At 37.4% G+C, this 24,533-nt stretch overlaps 2 pseudogenes across 1 annotated transcript; both read right to left on the reverse strand.

Moving 5' to 3' along the window:
• Nucleotides 1-9,083: 9,083 nt before the first annotated feature.
• LOC143624390 (small polypeptide DEVIL 4 pseudogene) lies at nucleotides 9,084-9,664 on the reverse strand (annotated as a pseudogene).
• A 5,803-nt stretch (nucleotides 9,665-15,467) lies between these two features.
• Nucleotides 15,468-17,572, reverse strand: LOC143624463 (malonyl-coenzyme A:anthocyanin 3-O-glucoside-6''-O-malonyltransferase-like; annotated as a pseudogene). Its single transcript, XR_013152117.1, has 2 exons — nucleotides 17,271-17,572; nucleotides 15,468-16,664 (listed from the first exon to the last, which is right to left on the reverse strand). The product of XR_013152117.1 is annotated as a malonyl-coenzyme A:anthocyanin 3-O-glucoside-6''-O-malonyltransferase-like (transcript).
• Nucleotides 17,573-24,533: the final 6,961 nt, after the last annotated feature.

The raw sequence follows: 24,533 nt of genomic DNA on the forward strand, positions 1-24,533 counted from the left end.
TACACATGTTTTGATCTAACTTAGTAATTTCTTTAGTACTTAGATAAGTTAACTTTTTAACGTGGTAAATTATAAGTTTGTTTTGCTTCCTCTTTCATGATTGTGCGGGTATGACCGTCACTTACACTTAGTAGGATGGCTTAACTTTACTTATATCTGACCTGCGTGGAAGTTTTCCTCATCTTTTCTGAGGATAAGTTAACCTTTGAACGTGGTAGATAATAGGTGTGAAGTTTTGCTTCCTCTTTCGTGATTGTGCGGGTAGGACCGTCACTTGCACTTAGTAGGATGGCTAAACTTTACCCATATCTGACCTGCGTGTAGGTTTTCCTCATCCTTTTTTGAAATTTCTAAGTGTTCAAAATAAGTTAACCTTTGAACGTGGTAGATGATAGGTTGAAGTTTTGCTTCCTTGTTCGTGATTGTGCGGGTAAGACCGTCACTTGCACTTACAAGGATGGCTAAACTTTACTTACATCTGACCTGCGTGTAGGTTTTCCTTATTTTTAGCGTTGTGTTTATGCGGGTTTTGCCGCCTTCCACACGTAACGACTTACTTCTTCCCCCATTTATGCGGTGAATACCGGCACCAGTGTGGGAAGTTCATAAGTATAAAGGTAAGGCTATCAACACATTGTGAAAGGAGAATCATTTCCATTAGAAGTGGCTCTAGGCCTTTTCTTTACAAGTTTGGAATTGATCTACATATAACATTTGCGTAATTGAGCTCCGTTCCATGTTCTTGGGATGGGAGTGCCATCGAGCCTTTCGAGCCGGTATGCGCCCTTTCCCAGGACTTCTTTGATAATGTATGGCCCTTCCCAGACCGGGGCCAGCTTTCCTGGGCGTTCTTGGTTCGAAGCCTCGTTGTTACGCAGTATGTAGTCTCCTACATTGAAGTTGCAGAGTTTTACCCGCGTGTTGTAGTACTTTTGCATTTGTCGCTTGTAGTTCTCTTCACGCACTGCGGCTAAGTCTCTGCGTTCCTCGGTTAGCAAAAGGTCCAACCGTCTTTCCGCATCATTGTCTTCTGGCTGAATCAAGACCCTTGGTGATGGTAAACCAATTTCGACCGGGACCATGGCTTCAGTGCCATAAGTGAGGCTGAACGGGGTTTCTCCCGTACTGGCCTTCTTCAGCGTTCTGTTTGCCCAAAGGACGTGCGGAAGCTCGTCCACCCAGCCGGATCTGTGTTCCAAGAGTCTTTTCTTTATGCCTTCGACGATGCTCTTATTTGCTCTTTCCACCTCACCATTACCTTGCGGGTGTGCCACTGAGGTAAAGGTGTGGGTGATTTGAAGTTCTTTCAGCCACTGTTGTAGCTTCTTGTCAGCAAAGTTGGTGCCGTTATCGCTCACCAAATTCTGTGGAAGTCCAAAACGACAAATAATAAATTCCCAAATAAATTTTTTGATATGTTTCGCGGTTGTTTGGGCTAAAGGTTTTGCTTCTATCCACTTGGTGAAGTAGTCGATGGCTACCACTAGGAACTGAACATTTCCTGCTGCTGTAGGAAATGGGCCTGTCACATCGATGGCCCACTTCTGAAATGGCCATGAAGAAGTGACTGGAACAAGTTCATTCTTCGGGCGGTGCGTGTTGGGTGCGTAAAGCTGGCAAGACCTGCATTTTCTGATGTATGCCAGCGCATCGGTATGCATCCCCGGCCAAAAGTATCCCGCGTTGTTTAGCTTAGCTACAACAGCGCGGGGACCTGCGTGTACTCCACAGATGCCTTCGTGTACTTCCCTTAGGAGGTAGTCAGCATCTTGGTTGTCCACGCATCTTAAGAGTGGGCCAAGAAAGTTACGTCTGTAAAGGATGTCATCTATCAGTTGATAATTCAGTGCTTTACAGCGTAGTTTTCTTGCCTGTGTTTTGGACTCCGGTAGTGTACCTGCCGCAAGGTATTTTATTATTGGTGTCATCCACGTTTCCGTGCCGGTTTGGATGACACAAATTTCCTTGTGCGGGACCGAAGGTGTCTCGAGGAGTTCAATGCGGATATCTTTTCCTAAGTGGGTGAAGGCTAATGATGCAAGCTTGCTTAACGCATCCGCAGATTTGTTTTCACTTCGCTTGACGTGTATGACTTTGCAGTCATTGAAATCGCGCATAAGGGATTTTGCTTGTGCGAGGTACAGGGCCATTGTGTCGTTTACGGCCGTGTACGTCCCGTTGATTTGATTGGCTACTAACATGGAATCCACGTGGGCTTCCAAGTTTTTCACTCCCATCTTACGCGCAATTCTCAGCCCAGCCAAGAATGCCTCATACTCGGCTTCGTTATTCGTACTTGGAAAATCCAGTCGAATAGCGTAAGTGTATTCTTGGCCCGCTGGGTTGGTTAGCTTTAGCCCTGCGCCTGAACCCTCGTTATTGGCTGCCCCATCAGTGTAGAGTCGCCAGACATCATTGATGTCTTGTGCTGGAGAGGGTTGAGCCTCTTCCTGGCAATCTTTTTCCCGCGATGCAGGCACTTCTGCAATAAAGTCGGCCAGAACCTGGCCTTTTATGGCTGGTCTTGGCTTATACTTTATCGCGTATTCTCCCAACTCAATTGCCCATTTGGCTAGGCGTCCCGATAACTCGGGTTTGCCTAGAACGTTTGCAAGTTTGAAGTTGGAGAGAATGGTGATTGGGTGACCCTGGAAATATCGTCTTAACCTGCGTGAAGCGTGTATAAGTGCTAAGACTAATTTTTCGAGGGTAGAGTACCGGTTTTCTACGTCTGTTAGGATACGGCTGACATAATAGATTGGCATCTGGATGCTTTTTCGCTCTACTAGCAGGACTGCCCCGGTTGCTCTATCGGTTGCGGAAAGGTATAGGATTAACTCCTCTCCCGCTTCTGGTGCTGTGAGTGTTGGGAGTTCGATCAAGCGTGACCGAATCTCCTGAAAAGCTGCTTCCGCTTCTGGTGTCCAGCGGAAGTGCGTTTTCTTTAAACAGTTTCTCAATGTTGACACGAAGGGAAACGACTTATCCGCGTGATTTGCCAAAAAGAGATTAAGTGCCACTAGTCGTCCATTCAGTGTCTGAGCCTGTTTGATGGTAGTAGGTGATTCCATTTTGATAATGGCTTCGACCTTTTCAGGGTTCGCTCTGAAGCCATCTTTAGTGACGATGACCCCCAAGAACTTCCCTTCTTCCATTCCAAAGGCACACTTGCTCGGGTTGAGCTTCATGTTTATCTTCCTGAGCGTGTTGAAAGTTTCTTCGATGTCTTTCAACATCGCTTCTGGGTCAGGGCTTTTTATGACCAAGTCATCCATGTAGACTTCCAAGTTCCTCCCAATTTGGGTATGAAACTGGTTATCCATCAGGCGTTGGTATGTGGACCCGGCATTCTTAAGTCCGAATGGCATCATTTGGTAACAAAATGTGCCATCGGGCGTCCGAAAAGCGGTTTTGTCCTGATCATCAACGGCCATGTGGATCTGATGGTACCCCTTATACGCGTCCAGGAAGCATTTAAGGAGGAATGGTGCCAGCGAGTCCACCTTAAGATCAATTTCAGGTAACGGATAACAATCTTTGGGGCATGCTTTGTTCAAGTCTTTGAAATCTATGCACATGCGCCATTGTTTGTTATTCTTCGGTACCATAACGGGATTTGCAACCCAAGTTTGATATCTACTAACGCGTACGATGCCTGCGTCAAGGAGTTCCTTGACTTGGGTTCTACACGCGTTAGTTTGTTCTGGCCCCATTACTCTGCGCTTTTGTACGATCGGCGTGACAGCCGGATCGCATTTGAGCTTATGCTCTGCCTTACTCCGGGGTACACCAGTCATGTCAGCTGGTGTCCACGCGAAGATGTCGGCGTTCCTTTGTAATAAGCGCTTAAGTAAGGTGCGTGTGGGATCAACAATTGTTGGGCCAATGGAGACGGCCTGGTCCGGGTACTTGCCATTGAAGGCCCATCTTTCTGGTTCGGTGATGGTTGGTTTAGCCATCTCTGGTTTGGGTTAGATGAGACAGATGCGATGCATACCTGGGGAATGCCGGTGATCATCGCTACACCCTCAGCTGTTGGCCATCCCATCATGCCGTGGACTGAGGATACCACGGCGTTGAATCTTGCCATCCCGTCTCTCCCGAAGAGAATGTCGTATGTGTGGTGTGGCTTCCTCATCACGACAAAGTCCACATCTTCTGTGCGGGAGTGTTTCCCATCTGTAAGGGTGACGGGGAAAGATAGGATACCCAGGGGGTGTTTGTGCTGCCATCAAACCCTTCCATCGAGGCGCAGATCGTTTCCAGGCGCTCCTTGTCTTCGTCATCTAGCTTGTCGAAGAACTGCCTGTACATCACCGTTGACGAGGCGCCGTTGTCAGCAAGAGTGCGAGAAGTGATGTAGTGCCCCAGCTGGCTTTTGATGACGATAGGGCCTTCTTTGCTGGGTCCTCCTGGCACTCGCGGGAAGCGCACCTCAGCTTCCTTCCACGCACATGGTTCTGGCGTTCGCCTTTTTCTTCCTCTGATGTTACCATGAACCATGTTGATGCTGATGTCAACGGGCTTTCGTCCGTTGCCTCGGTACCGGTTGTCGTTCCGTCCTCCCTTCTTGATTGATGCCACCAGGTGTACCAGTCTTCCATCCTTGACGAATGCCTCAACAATATCCTTCAAGGATGTACACTCTTCCGTACCATGACCTTTTGTCCCGTGGAAGTCACAGGATTTGCTCTGATCCGCATTAGGTCGGTGCCGGATCATTGGAGCTTTTGGCCACGGTAGCTTTTCAGTGGCAAATATCTCCGTGACGCTTTTGGTGAGTGGCGTCCACCGGTGCTTTTGGCTTGAAGGGTGTGTGTGGTTTCTTCCGCCAACAAGAGGGTGAGAGCTGGATGAGGTGTCAAAGTTTACCCTTGACTGCCAGATACCTAGCTTCCTCTTTTTGTTCTGCCGGGCGATCCGGACATTGTTCTCTCTTGTCCTCTGCGTGTAGAGGTGTGTACTCTGGGGAAGATCCCTTCCCAGTTGCTTCTCTGTCTCGGCAAAGCGCTTGGCCGCCGTCATGATGGCATCCCATGTTGATGGCATGCCATCCTTACCCGTCAATGTGCGGATAAGCTCCGGGTATTCGGCGCCTTGGATGAAAGCGGCGCGAACAAGATCTTCACTTACGTTGCCGAGACTTAGCTTTTTGGAGTTGAAGCGGGTGATGAAGTCTAATAAAGATTCATCCTCCTCTCTCACGCAGTTGAGGATCGTCCACTGTTCTTCAGTATATTTCCTCTGTTGGCTGAAGTGCTGGCTGAACTTGTTCTGAAAGTCCGCCCAGTCATATATGTGGTGGACTGGTAAACGATCGAACCATGCCCTGGCCGCTCCAACCAGAGTCATCTGGAACATATAACACCACGTGGGTTCCGTCCAGTTACTGACGGTTGCCCCCGCAATGAATCTGTTCAAGTGGTCGTCTGGGTCGGATAGACCATCATAAGTGCCAATGTTGGACATTTGCTTGGCACTTCTCGGGGCGATTTCTTCCGCAATGTCCCTTGCGAACTTTGACTTTCCTGCATTTGTAGCAGTTGGCCTAAAGTTTTTTGAGAAGTCACGCGGGTTTCTCTCCGCATTTGTTGGTTTAAAAGCTTCCCCAAAATTCCTTTTTGGCTGGAAGTCCGTTTCCTTACGCTTCCCTTTCGCCTTATGGCGAGGGTTTGCGTCGGTATCGGATTCTTCTCTCTCCTCGTCTGAGTACTCGCACTCGCTGTTCATATTGAGCTGTTGGCGAGTACTGCCGAATTCGTCAGCCTGTTGAACTGAACGCAAGCGTTCATCTAATTCAGCTTGGAACTCTCTTTGACGTGCTTCGGCCCACGCCTTCACTTGATCTAGTGTTTGGCGATGGGCCCTCGTTCGTTTTTCCAACTGGGCATCAGTGAACCCCAGTGGAATATTTACTGCACTTGCCCCGGCTTGGGTAGTCGGGGTAGTGTTCGTAAGATTTGTATAACCGCCGGTGTTCCCCCCAGTTGCTGGGGTTGTGGTTACCGGGGTTTCTTGGTCGGTTACTGGCCTTGGGACCGGAGTAACGTTAACCATTTCTTCAGAAATTTTGAAGAAACTAAATTAGTTCTAGCTTTTATGCACGGATGGCGCCAATGAATAAACACTAAGTGAACCCACGGGCAGATTATAGATAATCTGGGGGTTAAGTAATGTTTCCCACGAGGATGAGGTCCAGCAGAGAAGGTTGTTCTTCGGGGGACCTGCAAAACAGACACCGTAAGCTCGTCACTGAGAAGGGGGGGGTTCCTCCTTGTGACCACCCTCCGGCGTGAGAATCAGACTAGATTGCTCTGAATATAAGTGTATATTAAGAGATTGCTAGATAAGATTGAGATATCAGATCATGTCCTTACCATTCCAAGGTGTTGGAGTATTTATAGCCGAAGGTAGGTTTCCAAGCAGGTACAGCCGGCTGAATAGTATTCTTGTTCTACCAACAGTGGACCACGCACAGGCCATGCTGGTTGGTGGATAGGTTACGGCCAACAGTAATAAGGTCGGCTGTATACTGTTCCTTTACTGCCGGCTAAGCACTGTTCCACCAACTGTAGGCTGCGCACGTCCCATCGTAAGGGTTGGTGAGTAGGCAGCGGCTAATAGTGACAAACAGTACTAGAGGGTGCTCCTCCTCGTATTGTTGTCGGTGAGCTGTCACCCTGTGATTAGTTCATGGGCTGCTCTGGTCAAATTGTCTGTTCCGCCCATACCTTAGTAGGTATAGTACGAAAGACCTTCCAGAAGCATACGGACTGGCTCATTTAGGCGGGAGTGTTCCCGCCTTGCTCATTCCTTCATGTGACTACTGAAGTAACGAATGCCTTGTGCGTGTAGCCTTGCTGTTAGTGCGGGTAGCCTTCCCTGATGGCTTGTATCCGCAGCTGCGGGAACAGGCGGGGTACTTCACCATTGGGAGGCTTTCCCTGCGGGTACAGCTGGCGTACTGCGCGTAAGGTTCTTTGAGCATGGTGGGTCCTGCTGGAGCAGTTGGTCATTGCGCAGACGTCCCTGTTCAAGGTGAGTCTTGCGGGTCCAACTGGGCTCTGCTGGGACCTACCTGTTCAAGGTGAGTCTTGCGGGTCCAGCAGATTTCAACTGGGCTCTGTTGGTCATTGACGCTTTTATACTTACTTGAACTTCTGTTTACATTTAAAAAAACGCCCACTTGAGATACAAATCTAACATCTCTAGCAGCCGTATGCATTTACACACATTTCACTCACTTTTCTTCTGTTTGCATAGTTCCATTTCACATCTTGGTTCTATATCTTTGTTTGCCAAATGATTCATTTTCCTTTCTTGAATAAGTTTAAAATGTACTCTTGATATACTTCTCTGATTTCCAAGTATTTATATAGGGATTTTGACCCATTTAATTTACACATCCATTTCTACTTATCATAAATCCATACATAATTTGCAATTAAAATATTATTTCGCTTAATTTTATAATTTTCTTTTATTTTTAAATGGAATTTATGGTGTTACAATACATAGAAGCTTCGTCTTTGTAAATTGTAATGGTAACATGGAAAATTAAGAAATAGAAGGTAGTATTGTTCTCCGACTATGTGTTGTTGTTTAGTTAGTTAAATCACGTCATTGTCGCGTAGATTGTGGGCTTAAACTAACCAACCCAAAATACAAGTGTAATAGAGGGAGGTTTAGTTAATCATTGTGATGGTGATGGTCGGATCAATAAAATCCATTCAAAATATGTAATGATGGTGATATACGGGTGAGTCAAACACCATTGCTTTGGCGTGGGGTCAAGTGACGCCCGGTTTTCTTGGTGGTGTTGTGGTGTTTGACGCCCGACTTGCCTGTGTGGTATGGGTGTGACGCCTAAAGTAAGACCACAACACTTGGTCTCAAGTGATAGAAAATAAATGCGGTATGTGAACAAATGTTTTTATTATTCTATCAACAAGTATTAGGATACTTACTACCAACTTGAAGGAAGAGTGTTTAAGTTAGATTTAAATTCAAAATTTGATTTGGCTAGGTACTATGATATTATCTTTCCAGAGTAAAAATCAAGCTATTATTGATTTAATATCAATCAATCAAAAATAATTCAATGGCTTCATAATTTCATCTTTCTTTTCAATAACTTCTTAGTCAATCAATTGTTCCTTATCCTGTTTTCTATCAAAATGGTTTCAATAATTGTAAATGTGAAGATTAGCTTTCTTCATTATTGAAGGAGCAATTTGTATTTTGTAAATATTGGGATTTTAAAGAGAGATTTTAAAGGTTCGTTTGGTTGGTAATATTTCATGGGTAAAACTGCCTACAAAGAATCGACTAGCAAAGGAGAAGAAAGAGCGACTCAAGCAATCTGCGCAGTGATGTTTTGGACGATTTGGAAATGGAGAAACGAGAGAATCTTCAAGCTAGAGCAATCAACGAATGTTCTCAAAGGTGATTGCAGATGTTAAAGTAAAAAAAACTCCTTTTTAAGGGGTAAAGAATCGAGGCAAAAGATCCACTTTAGATTCAGAAACTTAGTGTAGGTTTAATTTTGTTAACTTTCTTTTTGTAAGTGTTTGTCGATCTTGTTCGGTTGGTCTTTGTTTCCATTTGTATGTCTTTGGGCTCCTAGCTAATGATTAGGAGTTTCCCGTTTTGGTATTAATATTTCGGCCTTGGAAAAATGTAGTCAACATAAACCTTACATAAAGGCTATTCAATTCAACTTTTGGACATGAAGATATATTTTAAATGTAGATGATTATCATAAGAGATTCTAATATATCATAAGATTCCTTGTTTTTACTCTTTTCTAAACCTAGGAAAAATAGAAGTATACTTAGGATTCTACTTGACTAAAATACTTTTATTTCATGGTCTGGGGTATACCATGAACGTAGATGTGTAGTTTGGTTAATTGTTTAATTTGCTTAACAACTTTGCTATGATAATTAAAAAGATAAACAATATACTTTTTCTTGATTATGAAAATTAAAGTCATTTTATATCTTTTCCTAAGCATACCAACACTCACTTCTACTCATTTATATGATTTAAAATTGAAATTTAAAAAAGGCAAAATAACTCAAAGAAAGATGTAGCAAACTAGCAATTTCATATTCTAATGTACATTGAACCCCATTAGAGGCCAATATGTAGTGTTACAAAACTGGTAAGCTCTTTGAGCCACATCTATTTGCAATTTTACACACTATTTTCAAATACATATCTAATAGCATCCCCAATGGCAAGTTTTAGAAGCGCGGTCGTCTCACCGCAAGTTGGCTCTCACTTCTCACGGAACCTGCTTGACGACGTTCTTCCCCACAAACGTCTTCATTTCCTCTCTCTCCTTCACACGAGCTAAAAGCACCCAAAACGGGACGTTTGGATGCTATATACAAGATTTAGTGATCGCAGGAACGAATTATCAATCATGATAACAAAGAAGCATCACCACACATCTCCTGATAATGTAAAGCCTTGCCTTATGCTCTTTCAAGATTCCTCCAAGTTTACTAGACACTCTTTTCTTTGATCTTCCCATGTTATCACTTCCCTTGATCTTCTTCTCAATGACCAAAAGCCGAATTCGTTTCCGAATCTTGAACTATCTAGGTATTGAGTGTTTTTGAAATGATATTGTTGTGTTAATAGAAAGATGAAAGATGTGAATGATATGGAAGAGAATGGTAGATGGGTTTCTTTATATGGAGTCTTTGGGCATGTGGTCTATCTAGGGTGGGAGGGTGGGGTAGGGTCCATAAAAGAAGTAGTTTAATAGGAGATAATATTAGAATTATTAAACTTACTTATAATATGTTTGGTTTAGGACAAGATAGTATGTACCAATGTAATGGTAAGATATCAATACACATGTCATGTTCATATGATAATAGATCGGGTATCACCTACAAACATGATGGGTCAAGCATCACCTCAATAAGGCAGCATCACATAATTTGGATTAAATTACAATATTTTAATTTATATATGGTTAAAATCTACAAATCCTAAGACTATTTAGAATCACGTTTCACTTTATTAGTAGATGAGACGACTCATTTGTAACTTGTAAGCTATTCTTGTTTCATTTTCTAAGAGTTTGAATTAAACCTAGTTTAAAATAGCATGAGCTCAAGACTAAGTTAAAAGTTCATTAATAAATGAGTTCTAAGTTAGAAGCAAAGTTTAAGTGAGCTTACTGATGGCAATAAGACGGGTTAACCGTATGGGTAATTTCATATCCATACTCAATTATAAAAGCATGACCCGTACCATTTTCAATACTTGTCGGAGTTTTGTTGGGTAATACCTATTACTTTGTTTAAAATAACGGTTGGGATTTCAAGTTTTTTATTTTCATTATAATTTTCATATATACTTTTTTTTAATTACAATAAATTAAATTAATGTAATAAATTACATACAAATATCATAACCATAAATGTTTGAAATATCTAAAATACATAACTTTTTCATTACATAAATCTTACAAGATAATTTATAGCATACGAATATAAATTATGTCAATATGTCATCAAACTACATATTCAAAAGAAATTTTCATTTTCAACGTAATTGAATAATAACTAGTATAAAGCAACACTGGACAAGTTTTTAAATGAAATTAAAATTAAAAACTAGAAATTTTCAAGAATATTATTTTGGTATATTGTTCAGACTAGACAGGTGCCCGCACGATGCAGCGGGTATTTGAACATGTTAATCACGTAACAAATAAGTGTTTATGGTTCGGTTAAAACCTTGAAATCGTTTAAACCGGTCATTGGTTTGACTTCTTTTTTCTTTTTTTTTTTTACTTTCGGTTTGTTGGTCGGTTTCAAAATTTTCGAAACGTAGTGAACGGTTGGTTCGCGGTTTATAATGGCAACCGGCCATATGAAACCAGACCAGACTGTAAATGTTGAATGCATTTTAATGTTTTTTATTATTAATTATTAGATATGTTTGTAATATATATTAGATATAGTTAAAATTTAATTGAACATAATATTTTTATTACAAATAACTTGGCTATACAACTTCAAATTAACCTAATTGCAGTATGATTCATTTTGTGATCTTTGTTGTTATTATTTCACGTCCTAGATTTTCCATTAATATTTACCATTTATGTGACTAAAATTATCATTATTTATGATCCTTTCAAGTATCATATTATGTTGGTGTTTAGTTAAAATTAATGGTACATTTAAATTAATAATTATTTTAAACCAAATTTATTATTAAAGTTTAAACTGTGAAACCAAACTGGAATCAGGCCGTTAGTAATGATTCGGTTTCAACTTTCAATTGTTGAGTTTGGTTTTGGACGACAAAAAAAATCAGAATTAACGGTTGGACTCACAAGTTTAACTTAAAAACCATCAAAACCGACACTGAACACCTCTACATACCATATTAATTTATTTAAAATAAAAAAAATTATAACAATATCATATCTAAATTAAAGAGAATAAAATGCTCGTTTTTATGGTGCAATTTTTTTATAAAAATATTAACGTTTGAAAAGGCTATAGTCGTTTAAAAAACATGGGGGGAAGTTAGTTTACAGCTTAAATTAAAAACATAATATGGTTAAAGATGAGGGACCAAACTTGTAAGTTGAATAGATTGTGTTTAAAAGACAAGTTTACCCTTACTAACACATGTACCTCATGCTTTAAATGTTGTAAATTACTTAAAAATGGGTGTCTTAATTTACCATTCTTTAATGTATTATATATAATATAGATATAGATATAGATAATAGGGCCTTATTTACACTACTTAACACATTGGCTTATGGCTACACTGCATCTAACAATATAACCCCATAAATATACTACTGTCCTTTTAATCAATTAAGGTTGTACCAGGAGGACGGTAAGTGTAAGTTTTATAAGGATAAAATATTTGTTTTAAAATTTTAACATTAGGATGGGTTTGGTCTAGTGGTAAGAGGTATGTCCTCTATAAGTAAAGACGTTGGATTCTCAATCGGTCAGTTTGAAGGACATCTGGGTGAAGAGACGAATTAGGGATTTAATCTTGTGTTCGAACCCAACAGGGGGCGAGTGTTTACGGATTCAATCCGGTTCCCGCGCATCAAGGAGGTACGGTCTCATAGCAGTTGAGAAGTCGACCTTAGACATAAATCCTAAATAGTAGGTTTACACGTGAAATTCTATGTCGTTAAAAACACTAGTATGGTAGGTAAAATATAAGTTTGTGGCCTTTCCATAAAAGGAAAAATAAAAAGAAACCGTCGGACAAAAGTGTAGGATTTTTAAGGATAAAAGGGTTAAAATGTTAAAAGTAAGGTTGTGTATGAAAGAAAAAAATGTAACGAAACTTCTATAAATTTAACATATTTGAAAATACCAAAGTATTCTTTAATTACTCTTTAAACACAAAAACATCATATAAGAGAAAGAAAACTTTTGTTATTCTTGTGTTAACGGGAAACTGTAGGGATGTTGAAAAAACGTTAAAACCGATGAAATAGTTAAAACCAAGCTAAATTTACCGTTAGATTTACGGTTTGGAAACGGCCAGGCCAGGTAAACCGATCCAGCAGATATATTTAAAAAACTAAGAAAAAAAATACTTTTGAATTTATATACCTGCAATTAAAACAAAAGTAACAAAAAATATGTATACTTTTTGCACGTATATGAATATAATACACATAACAATAGTTTTCCATAATGCTTTATAAGTTATAAATATAACTTATGCGATGTGCTTTTATAACTTTTTTTTTTAAATCATTTTACACTAAAGGTAAAACATTCGGTTGACCCTATAATTTACTGAACTTTTGAAGATCTAATTGTACGATTCCATGTAAAAACAGTCCTAACTGCCAAAATCAAACTGCTTTGGCTAATCCAGCTGGTTTGGTTTAACTTCTCCAAAATCATAGTTTCCACGTCGGCCTTGAATCCAGTCAAAATAGCTCGAACAGGACCATGAACATTCCCAATGCCAGTAGATAACTCAAGGCATCTTTCTTGTATTCACACAATGTAGGTGTTTGAGACAAAAATGTGGTCCTTTATAAGCTTTTTCGTTTGCTTCTTATATGATTAGAACGTGTACCCAAACACTAAGGTGACATTCCCTCTTCTTGTGGTCACACCTCGTCCTCGACCACCTAAATCTAATCTATAACACGAACTTTAATAAATATGTCTCAAAATATTAATGTCGTGTACTCGTATTCAACCTAGTGGCACATGTGCATGTTTTCAACTAATATCCGAGTGACATATAACATTAGGCACAAAGATCATTAGTAACGTTTGAAGTTGAAGTCATTGAGTTAACGGAGGCGTAAAGCATCATATATAAGGACAACAAGAATGATGATTATGAGATTTCCAGGCCAAGATAAATAAAATTATTGATCGATGCACATTTATTGTATTGTTGCGTCTTTAAAAATCGTAGTTTTGTAGCTCAATCATACAACGGTAATAATCATGAAGACTAATGTAACCTAATATTGACACATATATATCTTCAATATTTTTTTGAACGGCAGATAACAGAGGTTTTTTTTATAATAATAAAAAAAATACTAGTCAACACCACCATCTTGGCAAATGTTTTTCAATGAACACTGCTTTGATAAATAAATTTTTCAACGCTCGATCTTCTGGATTTAAAAAAAAAATAAAGAAAAAAACTATCAATGGTAGTGATATAGCGATGCATAGAATCTGGAAGAATAAGTATATTATTTGACATCGTATGTAACCAGTAATCGGCATTCAGCCCAATGGATACTTGGCCCAAAACGAATTTCAGCCTAGTAACTCGGACCAAATCAAGAAAACGAAGTTCAGCCTGGTCCAGTCTCTTTTGATATGACAACTAAGGGTCAAAACGAGCCGAGTGGATCTTGAGCTCGAATCCATTAACTTAGCAGAGCTTGAGCTCAAGCTTGGCTCACTACAAATTATATATCTAAAGCTTGAGCTTGGCTCAGTCTGATTCAAGCTTGGCTCAAATTTAGTATTAAGAAAGTCAATATCTAGTAACTCACAAATGGTTCTACTCATTTACATTCTTAGTAACAATCATAAATTTACAGCTTTACATTTTGTAATTAGTAGTTTAGTATTTCTGAAATCGATAAATTTTCATATAATCCTAATGCTAAATTTAATAAGTAATTGAAACTTAAAGTTAAATTTTTTATTCTCCATTAAGATAAAATTATCGAGACCGATGAATAAGAAGGTATTTTTTTAACTGTGAACAAGGCATTCAAGTTGTGCCGAATTCAACTTGGGCTCGTTAATGATATGTTTTGAACCAACTTGACTGTATTACAAGCAGGCGAGAAACAAAGCACGTGACGAAACGAGTGTACGTTTTCTTATAGCATTACCTTAACTAACATATTAACAAGAATATCAAATTTAACAAGAACTAAAAGGTATAATATCAAACAACAATATACAAAAAAAAAACAACTTACACGAGCCAAAGTCAGCTCGGGGTCATATCAACCCATTTTTTACACAAGCAAGATACCTCAGGTACGAAGCTGGCTCACAATGTTTGTACAAACCCAAATTGAGATTTTAACAAGTTAATTTGTATGAGTTAACGAACGAGTTACGAGCCACAAAACATGTTATCCAAATTTATTATTTAAGACGTCATATATTCACATAAACCATGGTCTGTGAGCTGGTCTTGATTGATTGGGTTTACAAATTACAAGGCCTAACTCATTAAAAGAGTAACTATGATGCAAGAGAATCTGACCCATTAACTTGGCCTGACCCAAATATTTATTTTTTATTTATGAACTTGTCAGGTCTTTTGTTTAGCCAGTTGATTGTTTTAAATAAAAAAATTATAAGCTTTAAGCTTGTTAACCGAATCATTTGGTTTGAATCGTTTGAATGAAATATTATGTCAAAACTGCATCAAACTAGCTTATTAGATCTTATATTTATGCCCACATTATATGCCCATATAACTTATCACCATGAGATTGTGAAAACACCTTGTATAGTTTTTTTTTAAGAATAAAATTTTCTAAGATAAAATCTCTCAATTGTAAAATCATGGTTATTCATTTATGTCTGGTATCAGGTTTACCGTTAGTTTATTAAAAAGTTATTCCTAATTAAATTATATTGCTTACGAGTTTAATTTATATATAGATTTAAAGAAAATTATAAATATAAAAATTTAAAAGTACGTCAGACAATAGTTAGAGCATTCTCTATATTATATAGAGTAGTTATAAGTGTATTAGATAGAGAAATTTTTGTTGATTAGTAAATTTGGATAAATTAACATAGTTAACGGAATATAAACAAAATAACAAAATAATTTGGATAAATAAATATATATATATATATATGTTTATGCAAGGCCTTAAGAATCATCTAAGAAGTTCAAAATATAAACAAAATAACGGAATACTTCTCTCTCTTTTTCAAAATAATACATTATTTTGAAACCCAACAAATTATTAGTAAGATAATCAAATACACAAGTAATAGCATTACAGATTTATACATCAAACGTGCTAGGACAACATGCTCTCTAGTTCGTCTCTAGATAGAGTAACAAAAATATCCATTTGTTTCGCGGGAAGGCACAAACCAATTTCAATATCATCCGATGACTCTTTTCCTGCATTAACAGATATCGAAACGTTGAAATCTAGAGATATAGTCTCATACTTTTCCCGCTTTCCCCACCCGAAATCCACGTCATAAACATTAAGCCGTGGTGTTCCTGCCACACCAATTGATGGGACTGGTAGCAACACCTTTTCCAACCATGTTTCGGCATCTTTAAACACCCCTTGTTTACTATTTACACCCTCCCTTATAGCTGTCCCAATTAACTCAACCGCGGTCGAAAACCCTTTGCTTCCTGTTATTAATGTTGTTTTGGTTGCCCCCAAACACATCCCTACACAATTACCAAAATAAGTATGCGGAACCGGCGGATCCAAACGAGCCCTCCAATCAGCAGCACATCCGAACCGTTCCACTTCATACTCACCCTTCGATCCTTCAACTTGAACACGCGATTTCGCTATACAACTCCATACAAAACCACAAGCTACAGAAAATGAGGATACATGTTCCAATGTAGGAAGTTGAACCAACAACCATTTCTTTAGCATATTAATCTGTGTCCGAGTCAAAACTAATGTGTGTCGAACTTTATCGATTTGGGGATCAAGTTGAGGTGTTCTATAACTTTCATCAAGAGTTTGTATTGGTGGTAAACTTAACATTATGTCATCCAATAAGCTAGGGTATTCTATAACCCTATCGTAAAACGGAAGTGATCCACTAGCTAAAAACAACTCATCTGTTCCGTGTTTGTTTATCGAAGTCCAAGCCATCAAGAAATCATACCTTGTTTTTGCATCACAAAGCGAGTGATGGTTTGTGAGCCCGATGGTGATGCCAGAGTTTGGAAATATGGTAACTTGAATAGAAAAAACCGGGATTTTGATGAGATTAGATTCTTTAAATGGAGTTACGAGTAACGGTACCAAAGTGTGAAACTTGTTACAATCGCGGGGGTGGTTGGATTTGAGATCATTGAAGTCAAGATTGCTTTCTGCGAAAGTAAGAGCGACTGAATCACCTTCAACGTGACGGATTTCGTGTATTCTAGTATATAAAATTAAAATTAAAAATTAGCAATTTTCAATAATATTATTTACGAACTCTACTTAGCACATTGGCTTATTGCTACACTACATCTAATAAGATAACCATATTTTCCCCACAAATACAATATTGTTCTTTTAATCAATTAATTAAGGTTGTACAAGAAGTACGGTAAGTGTAAGTTTTATAAGGACAAAATATTTAACACTAGGACGGAACCTGAGAAGTTGCTCTAGTGACAATAGGCATGCCCTCTTTAAGTGGAGACACATGTTCGATTCTCACCTGACTAGTTCGAATAACATCTGGGTGTAGGGGCGAATTAGGGCTTTAATACCGGGGTCAAACCCAACATGGGGCGAGAGTTTACGGATTCCATCCGGTTCTCACGCATTAGGGGTATGGACACGGACCGGGTACTCAAAATGTATTAAAAATCATAAAAGAGGGGGACTGGGCTCAATTTTTCAGTCAAAAATTGATAGATTTACACTATATATAATATATTAAAAAAATTCGGGCAAAAAACAGGTAAATTTATATTGTTACGCAAAAAAACAAGGACAGGGACAGGGCCACTGGCGAAAGTAAGGGCGACTGAATCACCTTTCAACATGACGGATTTCTTGTTTTGTAGCAGGAGACACGAGGACTAAGTTGCCTGCGAATGGGAAGAAGTGTTGAAGAGTTATGGACAATGAGTGTTTTGAGTGTCGGAATAATTGTTTCGACGAAATGGGATTTGGGATGAGGGAAATCGTAGAAGAAAAGCTGATGAATCGGATGAAGAAGTAGCCATGCAAGGTCAAAGAAAGTAAGTGGCAATGATCTTTGGCCGATGGTGTTAGGTGGTGGTGAGATATGGCATTTTTCAAGAACATTGGTGGCCATTTAATTGTGAGGAAGGAAAGTTTTCTCCTATGAATATAAATAGAAAAGATTGTATATTATTAGTCCATTTACTACTGCCAAAAAATAATGAATATGAATAATGGTGACTTAGAAAAGTCATACTAGAATGGTTGCTTTAAAAAAGCAAAAAAAAAGAGAGAATAATTATTTTGTGAAATTATAAAAGTAACATCTTAGTTACTAGGGCTGACATATCGTGTATATTTGTATACGAATATGAAACATGTATACCTGGTATACATGATAAGACTCGATAAGAGTTGTTTAGAAACATATTGTAGCAACCTGTTTAGAAGGGTTCGGCCGTTCGGTGGCCGGTGACGTCGCCACAACTTCAAGGAGGCTGGACTGCCGGAGAATCGGGATTTGAGGATGTGGAGAGAAACGAAGGGCTACGACTACCAGAGATGTGAAGGGAAACCACCGGATTACCGTAGATCTAGAGAGTGAGAATCGGAGAAGGGGTTGTGCGTCGTCTCCTGGATGTTGGATTGGAATGATGTGCACGTGTTCAATTGTTTAATAAAAAAATTTAGGGTTAACTATTTAGGGTATATAACATTTTATATTATTATATAGTTTTAGTTATAAAAAATCTAATCTGGTACTAACGCGTACTTAACAGGTAAACGGGTATTTTACTTGTTTAGACACGAAAATCAACAAGTTGATTTGTGTCTACCTGTTTAGTACACGAAACATGTTAAGACCATACATGATATATGTTAAAGTCCTACAAGTTCGTGCTATGTATATGTGTATTATGTCTAAATTGTCAACCTTATTAATTACTTCGTACAAATTTACACCAAACCGTATAAACTGTCACTGAATTTTTCTTCTTCATTGCTTTTATTATGTAAGAACGTAATTGAATATGTTTTGTTCTTAATCAAACACTTGCATTATCTAAAACATATCTGATATGGATGTATTTACATTTTATACGGCCCGTCTTTCTTATTTATCATGGGTACTCAAAATGTTAGAGTTCACTGTGTCTAGTATCATACTCGACGTACCTCTTATTTTTTTTGTTACAATTTTTTTTTGAATTTTTTTGTATTATGTGTGGTCTGTGGACGTATCTAGTGTTACATCCTTGTCATACTTCCTAATAAATGTTTTAATTATTATGTGTGTAGGATATATATAAATGTAAAATGTTATATGTATGTCCAGTATGAAATGTATGTATATGTATATGTATATGTATATGTATATGTATATGTATATGTGTGGTTGTGTTGGATTTAATTCATTATGGCTCATTTATTTTTGTATTATTTTTACTTTTGTTGGTTTTATTAAATAAATAAACCCTACTCTTTAGGTTACTTTATGAATAAGATCATTCATAATCAGGCACTTTAGAGGGTGTTTTTGAGTGTTTGTTTATATTATCAGATTTTTATCGTGAATATAGTTTTTATCATGTGTTTTTTAGTTGAGTTTTTTCAAAAAACTATAAGAACCAATTAAAACTTGTCTTTAAACTTGTCACGTGTTCTTAAACTAACCGTAACGAGTACGTTCATTAATCATTTACTCGTCACGACTAAATAAGTTTCATGCCTCGTAATCAACGCCCACGAGTGATTCATAAGTCCTTTAGTCGCGACGAGTAGATTAAAATGTTAAACTAGTCGCGACGAGTTAACCACTAATAAACTACTCGTGTATGGAATGTAAACCGGGTAAAATAGTCGTCGCGACTAAAGGCCTTATGAATCACTCACGGTCGTTGATTATGAGGCATGAAACTTATTTAGTCGTGACAAGAATAAAAATTGATGATAAGGGCATGAAAGTTACCCACTTATGATGACTTTTTCTCTCTACATGGAAAGCACATGTCAATTTCTTTATCATTTTAAAACGTTTATAACTTTTCATATGACATTTTTTAGAAATTCTTTTTACCATAATAATAAGTGTTTTTTATATTTAATATGAATATCATATTGTTATATAAAAATAAAAAAAATGTTAGTGGAGTTTTTTATATTGTGTTATTTGGTTGTCCATTGTATTTTTAATTGAGTTTTTCTATGCACTGTGTTATATATTATGGTCATTGTGTTTTTCAATTGTTACTCATATTAAAGATAAAAAATTAAAACAAAGATTAAATCATTGCGTCTTTTTTTCCGTCCTTGTGTTATATATTATGGTCATTGTGTTTTTCAATTGCTCAACATTTGTCTTTCTACTTATCATTGTGTTTTAGTCATTAAATTCACATAAGTTGACAAAAATAGTATTATGTTCATTGTGTATTACGTTCAAGTCATTGTGTAATATGTAGATTCCATTGTGTTTTACGTTTAAGGTTTACATGTATTTACCATTATGTCTTAAGTTTCAGGCCATTGTGTTACATGTATTCATTATAGTGTTTTACGTTCAGGTTATTGTGTAATATGTATTCATCATTGTGTTTATGTATTAGATAATTTGTTTGTATTTTTCATTATATTTACATATTATTACACAATGATGTTATTAGTATTTAAAAAAACACAATGATCAGTTGAAATACATAATGACAAAAAAACACAATGACAAACAGAAAGACACAATAGTAAGAAAAGACACAATGACATAAATATTTTTTTTTAATTTTTATGTAACAAAATTATACTCATATTAAAGATAAAAAAATGCTTGTTATTATGGTGAATTTGATTTTAAAAAAAATATCATTTGAAACAGTTATAGACGTTAGAAAATGATTAGGTAATTAACATGTGACTTTCATGAGGAGCGAGAAAATGTGTATTATTACTTTTATACCATTTTCCTTTAATCCATACTTGACACATGTCAATTAATTATGGTTTCTCACACGTTTCATTTTTGTTGGCATTTATAGAACAGCTCAACCCTTAATAAAATAAGTTATAAACGTTTAAAAATGATATTTCGTTTACTTTCTTTATATTTACAACCAGGGCTGGGTGGTCGACAACCCCTGGCCGACACCCCGTTAGGCCCGATTTTTTTAATAAAAAATTATTTGTTTTTTTATGAAAAACGATATGTATATTTAATGTTTAAACTTAATTATATGACAACTAGTTTGGCTTAGTGACAAAGGGGTATGACTCCCAACCAAAATGTTATGGGTTCTAGTCTCACACATGTTTTTGAGACATGTTTAAGCCTATTTTTTATACAAAAGTTTTTTACACAACCTAAATCATAACTAAGTATGCCCATTTATAAATTAAATTGTTTAAAAATAACAAAATACTCATTTTACTTGAGGCCCAAAATATTTTTTGCCTTCTCGAAGCCGGGTCTGTTTACAACCACTCACAAATACAATAAATATATTCTCACTATATATGAGAAATGTGTAACATCCTAAAATTTCAAATAATAATTTATATATTATTTCGTATGAAGAACAAGTTTACTCGAGTTAGTAAATAAATAATAAAATAACAAAGATGGAAAGAAAAGTAGGCTAATTAAATGAAGTTAATTATGGACCAAAAAGAAAAGATGGGCCTTAGGTCTATGGACTTAAGGGAGTAAAAATACCCCTTAAACCCTAATTCTTTCCATTTCCATCCATCTTATCCATCTTATTCTCTCTACACCATAAAAACACACACAAACATTTCCAAAATCGGCCGCAAGAGAGAAAGTGAGATCCAAGATCAAACGAGCCAAGATCCTTGATTCATCCTCGATATTCAAGCTAGTTACGCGAACCAAGCTCATAACCAAGCTAACCGCGACCACACCGAAGACATAAAGGTATGCCTTTAACCTTTAAAGTTTACGTTTTTATGAACGGTTTGTTATAAAACTTAACCCTAGAGTAGATCGGGTCTAGATGTTTCTTAAAGTTGCAAACTTGATGATAAAAGTGGACTTAATCTATTCATTAGGTAAGGATCTAGCTAAAATGGGTTTAAAACCAATAAAGCTTTAAGCTTTAGACCTAAAACGGGTTAGATCTTGAAGCCGTGGGATTAATGGGTGTTAAACGTTTAGGAGGTTAAAATTCGTGATATGGGCCAACAGCAACCTACTAGGCTAAGGGAAGAAACAAAAAGATAGAAAAAAAATGAGCTGATAGCATCTGACCTGAGGGTTCTCGGTCAAGGCTGGGAGTTCTCGGTCAAAGCTGGGAGTTCTCGGTCAAACTTGGGGTTCTCGGTCAAAGCTAGGAGTTCTCGGTCGACCAAAGTGTTCTCGGTCACGAGTTCTCTGCCAAAGGGTTCTCGGCTGATCAATTCTCAGTTGGGTTTTGGGCCTAAGTCCAGCTGGCCCAGATGCGTTAATGGACAGTTGGGCCTGACTTAACTAAGTCCACAAGATGCTAAGCCCATATCTAATCTAAAACAACTAGCCCATTATCTTAAGCTCAACAAACCAGCCCAACTTAGAAAATACGTTGGTTAACTAAAATACCAACTTAATTAGTTATATGGTTAATTAACAAATATATATATATTTAATAGTTAACCAGGCTCAGTTAAAGAAGGGAATAACTATAAACGTAGAATGCAACAGGATCCAGGTGAGTTTCTAGCCCCATTCCTTGTTATGTTTTCGGGGCTGTGTGCATACTCGATGTGATTAGTTAATACACTTAGCTTAAGTGGTAAGTGTATGCCTATTATGATATATGCGAAGATTATTAATGAATGGTTGACGGTACGTGAACGATCTTCGGATATTGCATGCACTGTTGAGAAATAGTTTAAAGATGTGATTGTTTATATATGTAGTATGTATGATGTATGTATGTTATAGATTGATGAGTATGTAAGAAATTATATAAGATCTATAAAAAGAAAAGGAAAGTATGATATGAAGAAATTGACGGTAAAGGGTGGCAGACCCTAATATGTGAGGTTATAGGGCGAGAGGCTCTTTAAGGGTGGCGGACCCTAATAATATCTGTGAGGTTATAGGGCGAGATAGGGCTGGAAAGTTATACACGAGACACGAATACACGACACGTACCAACACGAATTTAACAGGTAACGGGTAAGGTCTTAACAGGTTTCGTGTACTAAACAGGTAGACACGAAATTCCCTGTTAATTTCCAAGTCTAAACATGTATAATACATGTTTACCTGTTAGGTACATGCTAATACCTGATTATTTTTAAAATTAAATATATATATATATATATATATATATTAAATATATATAGTTCTATTATAACTCATTATCCATTTTCCCTAACCCTAAATTCTTATCATCACTCATTCACTCATCAGCCGACGAACGCTCATCATCCACCCTCCCACCCGCCACCGGCCATACCATTTGTCGCCGGCATATATCTCTCCGGCCATCACCGGTGCCAGCGTATCTCTCTCCGGCCTTACTCTCTTCATACTTCAGCCATAAACCTCTCGCCTCTTCAGCCTAACATTAATACTTGGTAAGTTTTGTTTTATTGCAATTAATTCATATTATTGTTATGTCTCAAAGAGTTTGATTTAAAAAAGTAGTATTGTTTGTTGTATACGGTCACTCGGTCAGTTTGTCAGTTTGTATTGTTTGTTGTATACGGTGGCCAATGTGATGATATGAAAAGTAGTATGAAGAATGGCAGTTTTTTAGTTATGAAGAATGGTTGGGACTTGCTGAGTTTATGAAAAGTAAATGTTTGGTTATGATGGAAGTGTGTTTGGACAGTAGATGAGATGAAGCATATTTGGTTTTGAACTTTTGTTAAAAACAATGAACAATCCTAAGGTACCTCACTCTACAACTTTCTAATAATGTTACTTGATAAAAACTATATGAAATGTCCAGTTGTCCATGATTAATATGACTAATTGACTATACTTATTTTGTGTGTAGGTTTGATTGTTTGGAATTGAAGATTTGAGAAGAAAGACCAATTGGAACTTGGAAATTTGGAACTTGATATTGTTTTCAATATATGTTTTGATTAGAATTCTATATGTTTTTGTCTTAAAATTGTTAAGGAGCATGGATTTACTTTTTATTTTAAGACTTTTATGAACTTTCGTTGACTTTTGTTTCGCTAAAAGGTTGTTAAATATGTGTTTCTAAACAGCTATTATTGTGTACTATCGTGTATTATCATGTATATCAGGTATTAACAGGTTCGTGTTCGTATTTGGGTTACAGGTACACGATAAGTTTTCGTGTCGTGTACAGGTATACCCATTTCGTGTTCGTGTATTATCGTGTTTGTGTCTTATCGTGTACGGGTATACACGATATGCCAGCCCTAGGGCGAGAGGCTCTTTAAGGGTGGCAGACCCTAATAATATATGTGAGGTTATAGGGCGAAAGGCTCTTTAAGGGTGGCAGACCCTAATAATTTCTGTGAGGTTATAGGGCGAAAGGCTCTTTAAAATATATAAGTATATATATAAAGGAAGGTTAAAATATGAAAGAAAGAAAGAAAGAATAAAGATATATACTATATATAAAGGAAAGATGACAAGATAAGCAAGTATAATGTATCTTCGAATACCTATAAATAAGTATATGAATGCATTGTATGATGTTTGATTAACTAGAACTCACTCAGCGTAGCTGACTTTTAGTATGCATGCAGGTGAATAGACTATAGCAGCTAGTCTGAGGGGACACATGGCAGGACTTGACAAGGCTGACATCTGAAGAATTGTCATGATGTTTAATAAATTATTTACATTATGTTTTAAAAAGACAAATTATGGATGATTGTAGCGAATGGTTGACTATTTAATATTCTGTGAAAGTTTAAGTAACTCTGATATTTAGAACTGTGTTTATGAGTAAATCCAACGTCCAAATGTAGGGCACCGGTAATGGGGCCTTACAAGTTGGTATCAGAGCAAAGTTCGAGAGATTTAAGCATCCTACATGCTTAGACTCGAACAGAGAATGGGATTTGAGTAAGAAAAGAAAGAAGATGCCAGTTTAAGATAGCCATGTGTCACTCAAGCAAGCTCAGTAAAGGT

Source organism: Bidens hawaiensis, unplaced genomic scaffold, assembly GCF_021521415.1.
Source record: "Bidens hawaiensis isolate Kalapana, Puna unplaced genomic scaffold, B.hawaiensis_p1.1 tig00003781_1, whole genome shotgun sequence".
Lineage (NCBI taxonomy): Eukaryota > Viridiplantae > Streptophyta > Magnoliopsida > Asterales > Asteraceae > Bidens > Bidens hawaiensis.